Source organism: Chiloscyllium punctatum, chromosome 50 (assembly GCF_047496795.1).
Source record: "Chiloscyllium punctatum isolate Juve2018m chromosome 50, sChiPun1.3, whole genome shotgun sequence".
Lineage (NCBI taxonomy): Eukaryota > Metazoa > Chordata > Chondrichthyes > Orectolobiformes > Hemiscylliidae > Chiloscyllium > Chiloscyllium punctatum.
Window position 1 is genome coordinate 19,770,739 of NC_092788.1, and position 10,360 is coordinate 19,781,098.

The 10,360-nt window shown below is 44.5% G+C and overlaps 1 long non-coding RNA gene across 2 annotated transcripts in view; it reads left to right on the forward strand.

Moving 5' to 3' along the window:
• Nucleotides 1-9,681, forward strand: part of LOC140470087 (uncharacterized) — a 34,574-nt gene extending 24,893 nt beyond the window's left edge. For both annotated transcript variants that reach the window (XR_011956360.1, XR_011956361.1), the window contains 2 exons: nucleotides 6,602-6,729; nucleotides 7,260-9,681. This is a non-coding gene — a long non-coding RNA (uncharacterized lncRNA). The remainder of the gene's footprint in view (nucleotides 1-6,601; nucleotides 6,730-7,259) is intronic.
• Nucleotides 9,682-10,360: the final 679 nt, after the last annotated feature.

The window sequence follows — 10,360 nt, forward strand, 5'->3', positions numbered from 1 at the left end:
TTAGGAAATGAGGCAGGGTGAGTGACTGAGGTATCAGTGGAGCAGCGCATCAGCACCAAAGATCCCACAGTATTGTGGCTCAGTGGTTAGCGCTGCTTCCTCAGCACCAGGGACCTGGGTTTGATTCCAGTCTCGGGCAACTGTCTGTGCTGGAGTTGGCACTTTCTCCCCAGTGTCTGTAAGAGTTTCCTTCGGGTGTTCCAGTTTGCTCCCACAGTCCAAAGATGTGTAGGTTAGTTGGATCAACCATGTTATATTGCCCATAGTGTCTAGATGCAGTATGAGGTTTTGGGATGTGCAGGCAAATCTCTGCCTGATGTGAAAAGCTCCTTTTGGGGAGGTGTGTCCGCATTTCCCATGGCGGCAAGGGAGGGTCAAGGGTGTGGAGCGTGGGTTGGTGGGAGGGTGTGGCCCGAACAAGGAAGGCGCAGTGGGAATGGTCTCTGCGGAACACAGATAGAGGTGGGGAGGGAAATATGTCTCTGGTGGTGGGGTCTGACTTTAGGTAGCAGAAATAACAGAAGTTAATGCGCTGTGTCTGGAGATGAGTGGAGTGGAAGGTGAAGAACGCAGGGTTATATTCTTTATTGTGGCTGGAGGGGTGGGGTAAAGGCGGAGGTGCGGGAAGTGGAGGGTATGTGTTGGAGCGCATTGTTGATCAAGTCAGAGGAAAATTACAGTCCTTGAAGTCGGCCTTTCTGGGATGTCCTGGAGTAGGATCCAAAGAGATTAAACAAATATATCACAGACAAAAGATTAACTGGACCAGAGAATAGGACCCCTTAAAGGTCAACAAGGCTGTCTATGGAACCACAGGGGGTGCAAAAGATATGGAAATATTTCACGTCATTTTTACTGGAGAAGTGTATGGAAGCTGGAGTGTTTGGAGAAATAAACAGTGATAACTTGAAAAGTGTCCGTGTTACAGAGGAGGTGGGACTGGATGTCCTAAATCGCATCAATGTGGATAAAGCCCTGGAAAATGATCAGATGTATCCTCGAACTTTCTGGAAATCTAGGGAAGTGATTGTTGGGCCTCTCCTGAGGTATTTGTATCGTTGATAGCGACAGGTGAGGTGCCATTATTTTTTTTAAAAGTGGTAAGGAGAGGCCATGGAACAAGACAACAGTGAGCCTGAAGTCGGTGGCAGGCAAGTTGTTGGAAGGGATTCTGAGGGACAGGATAACCATCTATTTGGAAAAGTAAGGAATGATCAGGGAGAGTCAATGTGGCTTTGTACATGCACAATTGGGTCTCACTAACTTGAGTGAGTGTTTTGAAGTGACAAAGAAAATTGATTAAACCAGGCGGTGAACGTTGTTAATATGGACATTCAACAAGGTTCCACAAAGCAGACTGGTTCGCAGGGTTAGATAACATGGAATGCAGGGAGAGCAAGCCATTACAAAACTACCTTGAAGGTAGGAGACAGAGGATGATGATGGAGGGTTGCTTTGCGGACTGGAGGCCTGTGAGCAGCAATGTGCTGCAAGGATGGATATTGGGCCCTGAAATAAATGACTTGGGTGTGAATATATGAGATATGATCAGTAGGTTTACAGAAGACACCAAAATTGGAGATGTAGTGGAGAGTGAAGAAGGTTAGTTCAGAATACAACAGGATCTTGATCAGATGGGCCACTGGAGCAAGGAATGGCAGATGGAGTTCAATTTAGATAAATGTGAGCTGTTGTATTTTGGAAAGGCAAATCAGGGCAGGACTTATACACTTAATGGTAAAGTCCTGGGGAACATTGCTGAACAAAGGGACCTTGGAGTGCAGGTTCCTAGTTCCTTGAAAGTACAGTCACAGGTAGGCGGGGGAGTGAATGCAGCATTTGATACGCTCCCTGTTATTGGTCAATGCATTGAATGCAGCTGTTGTGACGTCATATTGTGGCTGGACAGGGAACTGATTAAGGCCCTTCTGGAATTCTGTTTTCAGTTCCAATCTCCCTGTTCTTAAAATAATGTTGAGAAACTTGAAAGGTTTCAGAAAACGTTTGCAAGGATTTTGCCAGGATTGGGACGGTTTGAGCTATTGGGAAAGGCTGAATAGGCTGTGAGTATATTCCCTGGAGAGTTGGAGGCTGAGAGGTGATCTTATAAAATCATAAAGGTATGGATAAGGTGAGCAGTCAGGGACATTTTGCCAAGTTCGGTTGGTCCAGAACGAGAGGGTACAGGCATAAGGTGAGAGGGAAAAGATTTAAAAGGGATCTAAGGGGCATCTTATTCATGTTGAGGGCATTGCAAGTATGGAATGAACTGCCAGAGGAAGGGGTGAAGGCTAGCACAATTGCAGCATTTAAAAGGCATTTGATTTGGGTACATGAAGAGGAAGGTTTTAGAGGGATAAGGGTGAACCGCTGGCAAATGGGACTCCATTAATGCTCTCCGTTATTGGTCAATGCATTGAATACAGAAGCTGGGATGTCATATTGTGGTTGGACAGGACATTGATTAAGCCACGTCTGGAATTCTGTTTTCAGTTTGAATTTCTCTGTTCTGGGAAGGATGTTGTGAAACTTGAAAAGGTTTGGACAAGATTTACAAAAACGTTGCCAGAATTGGAGGATTTGGCCTACAGGGAGAGGCTGAATAGGCTGGGGCTATTTTCTCTGGTGAGTCCAAGACTGAGAGGTGACTTCATGGAGATTTATAAAATCACGAGGGGTGTGAATAAGGTGAGCAGCCGGGGTACTATTTCCTCAGGTTAGGTGGGTCCAAAACTAGAGCACTGGGTTTAAGTTGAGAGGGCAAAGATTTAAAAGGGATCTAAGTGGCAACGTTTTCAAGCTGAGTGTGGTGTGTGTATGGGAGGGGCTACCAGATGAAGTAGTGGAGGCTGATAAAATCACAACATTTAAAAGGCTTCCAATTGGGTCCATGAATAGGAAGGGTTTTGATGGATGCAGGCCAATAGATGGTAAATGGGAATCCATTAGTTTAGGATTCCTTGTTGGCACAGACGAATTGGACCAAAGGTCTGTTTCTTTGATCTTAATAAATTAAGATGCATTCCTCTATTTTGCGGAGAGCTAGCTGAAGCACAGATAATTATCCTTGGAGCTGAGAAGGTGAAGCAGTGATTTCGACCTGGTGCAGATTTGGTTCCAAGGTCTTGAATTTGCAGAGAGAGAGAGAGGAATTGTTAACACTGTCATAATTTTTAGTAACTACTTTCAAGTAATTGGCAAATAATACAAGGTGAAAATGTGAACACTATTTTACTCAGTAAGTTCTGAGCATCTGGAACAGTCTGAACGACACAGATTCAGCAGGTATTCTGAAACAGACTTAGAATTTTACTTTTTAAGGAAAGATTTGGGGGGCTATGGGCACGTGGGAGGGGACTTGGGACAGGCTTGCAGCAGGTTGAATAGCCCCCAGGCCCTGTGCTCTGTGATACTGCCCCATTCACTGTGAATGATGAAGCTCATCCCAGGGCAGAGAGAGTGATCAGCCCTCCACTCTCATCACAATGGGGCCCGGCTGATTGACGGCAGCTCCAGACCAATGGGAGGAGAGTCTGTGCGGTCCTGCAGCCAATGGGATTGAATGAGGGGTGTGGCCAGCAAGACAACACCTGTCGATGAGCTGTGCAGGTGCACTGTCACTGTTTGGGGTTGGGAGAGACAGCAGAGACTGGGACAGAGGCTGTGGGACCTGAATTACAAACTCCCGGTAAATTAAAACCAAAAGAACTGCGGAAGATGTAAATCAGAAACAACGGGATTGTTGTAAAGGAGTTCATTCTCGGTCATGGATTGTAATCCATTGGCATTGTCACGTCGGTTCCAGTGCCGTGGGGAAACACTGGAAATATGATGAATGTAATGTAGGTTTCAGTTATTAAACTGTAAAAAGTGCAGAACAATTTACAAGGATGTTGCCAGGTCTCAGGGGTCTGAATTATAGGGAGAGGTTGGACAAGTGAGGATTTTATGTTCAGAGCAGAGGAAACTGAGGGGGTTCTTTTCTAGAAGTGTATAAGACCATGAGAGGCATGGATAAGGTGAATGCACTCAGTCTTTTTCCCAAGAACTCAAGGATTTGACGGCTTGATTGGATCAGTTTAAGATTAGAGGAGAAAGAATAAAAGGGAAGCTGAGGAGCAACTGTTTTACACAGAGGGTGGTACATATATGGAATGAGCTGGCAGTGGAAGTGGTTCAGGCAGGAACACTCACAACAGGTAAAAGATATTTGGACAAATACATGGGTAGGAAAGGGTCAGAACCAAATGGGCCAAGTGCAGGATGGACAGCGTGGATGGACATTCTGGTCGGCATGGGCTAGTTTGGGCCAAAGGGCCTGTCTCTGCTGCAGGATGCTATGACTCTAAGTGCATTTGCTATTTCTCCGATTAACTCTGTTGGTATCCTGGGATGTATTCCATCAGGGCAATGAGACTTGTCTACCTTTAGCTCCATTAACTTGTCCAGCTCTAACTCTTTCGTGATAATGGTTATTATCTAGATTCTCACCTTCCTTAGTCTCCTTATCAATTACTGGCATGTTCTTCGTATCCTCCACTATGAAGACTGACTGCTGTGTGCTCATATTCCTGAACCCTGCTGGATAGGAATAACTAGGCACAGAACTCTGAGAGGTCTTCTTTGAGTCTTTATTGATGAGACACGGCAGTTACCTGGATAGTGTACATGCAAAACACCTCCAGGCAGCATCAGGTAACTCCCCGCCTGTCCGATGTGCCGCTCCCATTTTTATACCTTTGTGGTTTGGGACTTTGAATAGAGACTGTCTCTCAGTATTATCTCCATGGCAACTGCAGTTAGAAAGTCTAGTTCAGTTCAGCACTTTGTGGTTAAACCACACACCCCTCCCCCACGCCCCCGTGGCTCCCTCAAGTATCTGACAGGCGCTTCAGTTTCAGTGGGGCTGTCTGTCAGGATTCTGATGTGGAGGAGCCGGGGGTGGGGTGGACAAAGTTAAAAACCACACATCACCAGGTTATAGTCCAACAGGATTATTTGGAAGTACAAGCTTTTGGAGTGTGCTGTGATTTTTAATTTAATCAGGATTATCTCTATGGTAACAGTTAAGTGCTTCAACAATTACAGAGGCAATATGTTCCCCTCTAGCAGTGTGAACTGATATTCTGGCCCTGGGGATAGTTATTCATCACTTTTCTCCCCCAATCCCATCTCGCTTTGTATTGATCTTTAAAGTTTTTCTAATCTCCTTGGTCTTTGCCAATCTGTGTGCATTCTATTTCAGTTTGATAGACTCCCTTATTTCCTCAGACACCCCCGGCAGATTATTCCTTTTCCTACAGTCCTTCCTTTTCCCTGATATATACTTTTGCTGAGCATTTCAAAAAAATTGTTTTGATATTCCCGCACTGTCCGTCAACTTTCCCACCATAAAGTCTTTGTTTTCAATCTACATTAGCCAACTCCTGCCTCATCCTATTGTAGTCTCCTTTTGTTTAAGCACTGGATCTTGGGAGTGGATCTAATCTTTCAGCTTTCCATCTGTGTTCTAAGTTCAACCAGACTTCTCAGAATTCTTTTATCCGATTACGAGGGGAGGCGATGTTTCCTGGGTGTTTTGGTTTTCATTGTCAGAGACCTTGGCTTTGTAATAAAGTACAGGATAGATATTCACAACAGAGTATTCTGGACGCTGCGAATGTATGACACAATCTAAAACCATAAATCACTCTCTCCCATCAGTTTAAAATTGCAAAATCATTATCTCCTACACACTTCCTCACGATCTAAGCTTGGAATGCTAATCCACCTGACTATCTGTCATTTTCCGAAAATCTCCTTTGGTGAAGGTGGTGAGTTTTGGATTCAGCTTTCCAGTTATTACCTTAAGAAGATAAGCACTGGGCACAGGAGAACCAGCCCCACCATGTAATACAGTGATGATTGAGCTCACCTCGGTCTCAGCTGGATTTTCCCGCCTGCTCTCTCTCACGTTTCAACTCATTGCAAATTAAAAATCTGTATCTCATCATTATAATTGGCTCATTGCCCTGGCATCCACTGCATTTTGAATAGGGAATTCCACAGATTCACAACACATTTTGACAAGTACATTCTTCCTCATGAGAATAGAATAGAGTCCCTATAGTGCAGAAACAGGGTATTCATCCATTGAGTCCACACCAACCCTACAATGAACATCCCATTCAGATCCACTCGTTCCCTGTAACGTTGCATTTCCCATGGCTAATTGTCTAACCTGCACGTGCATGGACGCTATCAACAATTTAGCATGAGCAATCCACCTAACCTGCACATCTTTGGACTGTGTGAGGAAACTGGTGAACTGCATGAAACCATGCAAACATGGGGAGAATGTGTAAACTCCACACAATCGCCTAAGGTCCCTGACGCTGTGAGGCAGAAGTGCTAGCCACTGAGCCACCTCTGCTTCAAACCTACTGCGCCTTATTAACCTCCCTATCCCCCAATTGGCTGAATCTATGTTCCTTACGTCAGAAATCAGGTTGTCTAAGCGGATGTCTCAGTAAATCCCAGTGACAGCCCACATGTCCCGTGTGTCTGAATGGGGATCCGATACACAACATCCTCCATCCAACACTTTTCATTCACGTTCCAGAGACAGGGCTCCAGTGGCTGCATGAGGACTGCAACTCCCAAATTCCGTGGCAGGGAGCGCACGTTTGTGGTGAACCTGGCACTGCACACATACAGAATGTGGGTGTGTTTTGGAGCGTGTGCTTTGGGGTAAGTAGTGGAAAGTATTTCACACTGTGATTGTCTGGAGGAGGAACGTATTTGCTTGTAGTATTGATCTGTTGGAGGGTCAAAGTGTCACCACACCCACATGGGACCAAGTTACATTCCCAACTTGTCATAACACTGGAATCGACCAATGAGAAACAAAGAAGGATGTGACCCATTCTCCCAGACTGAAGGTTCCTCTTCTGTCCAGGATCTGCCACCTCCCTGTCTGTTTCCTTTTGTTTCATTCTGCTGTTACATTATTGACTTGCAGCAACTGAAGGGAAAGGAAGTGAACCCAGAAAGGGTGCAGAGTCTAACCAGGGACGGGATGTGGTGGCATAGACCTGTTTATCAACAACTCCATGAGAATGTGGAGGGTGTACATTAGGGGGTAGGAGAGTCAGAATGGTGAGAGAGAGTAAGTGGGCTGGAGGGTTACAGCTTTGGGGGAAGAAAGGGGAAAAAGATATTCCAGAGAAACTAGAATAGTCTGTTCTGAGTTTCTCATCTGTGCATGTTCCTTTATACAGGGTGCTAGATGGTGAAGATTTGCAGACTGAAATATCAACATCAGGTGCCGATCCTGATAAAGTTAATCAGAATTTGAAGAATCAAAGATGGAGAATCACTCGGCCAAAATCCTGTAACACTCTCCCTCCCAGCATTGTCGGTCTATCTGTGCCAAATGGACTGTGAATGGTTCAAGACAGCAGCTCACTACCATCTTCTCAACGGTAACGAGAGATGGGGTATAAATGCTGGCTGAGCCAGTGATGCCCATATCGTGGAAACGGTTTCTATCCCTAGTTGCTGAAACCCAATTGATGTTACTGCAGGATGATGAGGGATGCTGAGTGCATTCTCCAGGAGGCAGCACCATCACATTACCCCACCTACACCCACACAGTAACACCGCAACATCACTGGAACAAAAGGCAGTGAAGCCAAAGGAGGACTTAGATATAGTTCTTCGAGGTAAAGTCATGAAAGGGGATTGGAACACAGCAGGAACAGGAGACTGAGCTGGATGGTCAGCTGTTTCCCCTTGAATGGTGGAGCAGGATTGAAAGGCTGAATGGTCTCCTGCTGCGATCTCCTAGGTATGTATATAGTCATGGAGCCCGGGTAGGAAGAAGGGGGCAGGAATTCTCCAGGAGATTGCACTTCCACATCAGTTTTCAGTGAGGGATGGTTTGATGGATTTTATTTAACATTTATCTTTAACACAAGGTTTGTGAATTTGGTTTTAAAATATTGTAGCTATTTATTCCACAATAAATAAAACTAAAAGAAAAGAAATGAAACTACCTGAATATAACAGTTTTTAAAAATTTCAAACGCCCTGTAAAACAAAATCCTGTGTATTCCCAGACACCATCCCTTTCCAGTTACTCAAACTCCAGGGAAATATTTCCTCCCTGTCTGAACCTTTGGTTTGATTTAACTGTTTTTCAGTTCTCCTTCTGTGAGCTGTGAAGTGTTCTTTTTCCCCCAATTTCTCCTACCCAGAAGTGTTATCTCACACAACTGAGCAACCTTCCCACGTTCATCATTACGCCATTTTGGGTTTTTGTTAATATATAATCACCAGCAGTAAACCACCCGTGTAACCAATCGAATATTTACACACAAAGCCCATTACGGGCAAAGCAAGCTATTACAAATGACAGAGTGGGAAGGGACCAAATCAAAGTAGAGTTAGGGGTGAGATGGCAGCAGTGGAGATAAAGCACTGTATCCCCTGCGATGCCCACCTCTGTCTGAAGGCATCGAGAGCATTGATACATACCACATGCTCCTTCTCCAAGGACACCCTGCTTTATCCTCAATCATAGAATAGAATCCCAACAGTGTGGCAGGAGAGAATTGGTCCATCAAACCCCACCAACTCCAAAGAGCATCCCACCTGGAGCACTCCATCCTTTTGACACTGCATTTCCCATGGCTGATCCACTGAGTCTGCACAATCCTGGACACTGTGGACAATTTCGCACAACTGCTCCACCTAACCCACAAATATTTGAACTGTGCGAGGAAACCAGAGCACCTGGAGGGGGCCCACACAATCTTAGGGGAATGTGCAAACTCCAAACAGACTGTTGACCAAGGCTGGACTCCAACCTTGTACCTGGTGCTGTGAAGCAGCAGTGCTATAATCACATTTTAAATCAAAACAGATGATCCCTGCTCATTGTCACGTTGCTGTTTGTGGAGACTTATTGCCCAGAGAGACATCCTGAGATGCAGAAAGAGACAATATAAATTCAGTCAACTCCAGCCGAGTTAATGTGATTAACAACAACATCAATACTCCAACAGTGCCATCAGACCTCGTACCTACTCTATCATTTATGATTTTTAACCCATGAGAAGTTTGTTACCAGCTTCGATGACAGCCATAATGCTCTGACCACTTTGACGGAGCCAGTGCAAGTCAGTTCTAATAGTTATCAACAGATTGAATCTAAACAGGATGCCCCACAACAGGAAGTGCTCTGACACTCAATGCCCGTAAGCCAAGGTCATTTTCCTAAAACCACTCACGTCTGGTAATACCATTGAAGATATTTTACACAGTAACCTTTCAGTCTCAATTGTCAGTTCCAGTCCATGAAGCAGTCAGTAACATGCACCAGTGAATTGAATTCTAACAGCAGCATTGCCCTGACAGGAGAGATTGAGGAGTTTGAAGCTGTCTTCTCTGGAGTATCTAAACATGAAACACTTCAAATGAACAAAAATCTTAAAGAGCTCGAGAGGATAGATACAGGAAGGATGTGCTCTCTGGCTGGTGTGCTTGGAATAAAATAAGCACTAACTACGGTATCTTCACCCAGCATCCCCTTTAGCTGCATAAACGTTTAATATTTATTTGCTGCTCTAATTACACTCCCAGTTTTAACTGCTGTAATGTTGATGACTATGCAAATGTATAAAATATAATTTAATCCATCCCAAAACCTCTCTGTACCTGTGTCTCACTTGTGCTCACCGAGACACTCATTCAATCTGACCTCTTTACAAACCCTTCCCTGATATTTCCTTAGAGGGCTCAGAATGAAATATTCACAGAATTGTTACTGTGCAAAAGGAGGCTGATTGCCTCATCAGCTCTCCAAAGGATCACCTCACTGAATGCTATTATTCTCCCTTTACCCCATAAACCTTCCCATTCGTCCGATTCTAATAACACCGGCGAGTTCACAAGTAACCACAGCGATTGGATTTGTTTTGTTTGTTCATGGGATCATGGCATCACTTGCTGGGACAGCATTTGTCATCCATTCTAACTGCCCAGGAGATGGTTCAGAGTCAACCATGTTATTCAGTGTCTAGTTTCATATGTAGACTGGACCAGGTCAGAGTTAATACAGTTTCCCAGACCCAATGACATGAAGAGTTGATTTCTGGCCTATTATCTTATTTCTGAAATGATAATGAATAATTTTTGCAGTTGAATTAAAAGTGAAAGACCAAAATGTGTTTTATTCTGATTGACCACATCTTCCTATTTTCTCAGTTGTTATTGACAGTCTCATTCCTCTCGCACCAGAACCTGTTCCAGAGAGTGTTACAGAAAAGGCAGAATGGTCAGCTGCAGGTGGTCACCTGACCGGTCACTGGATCCAAA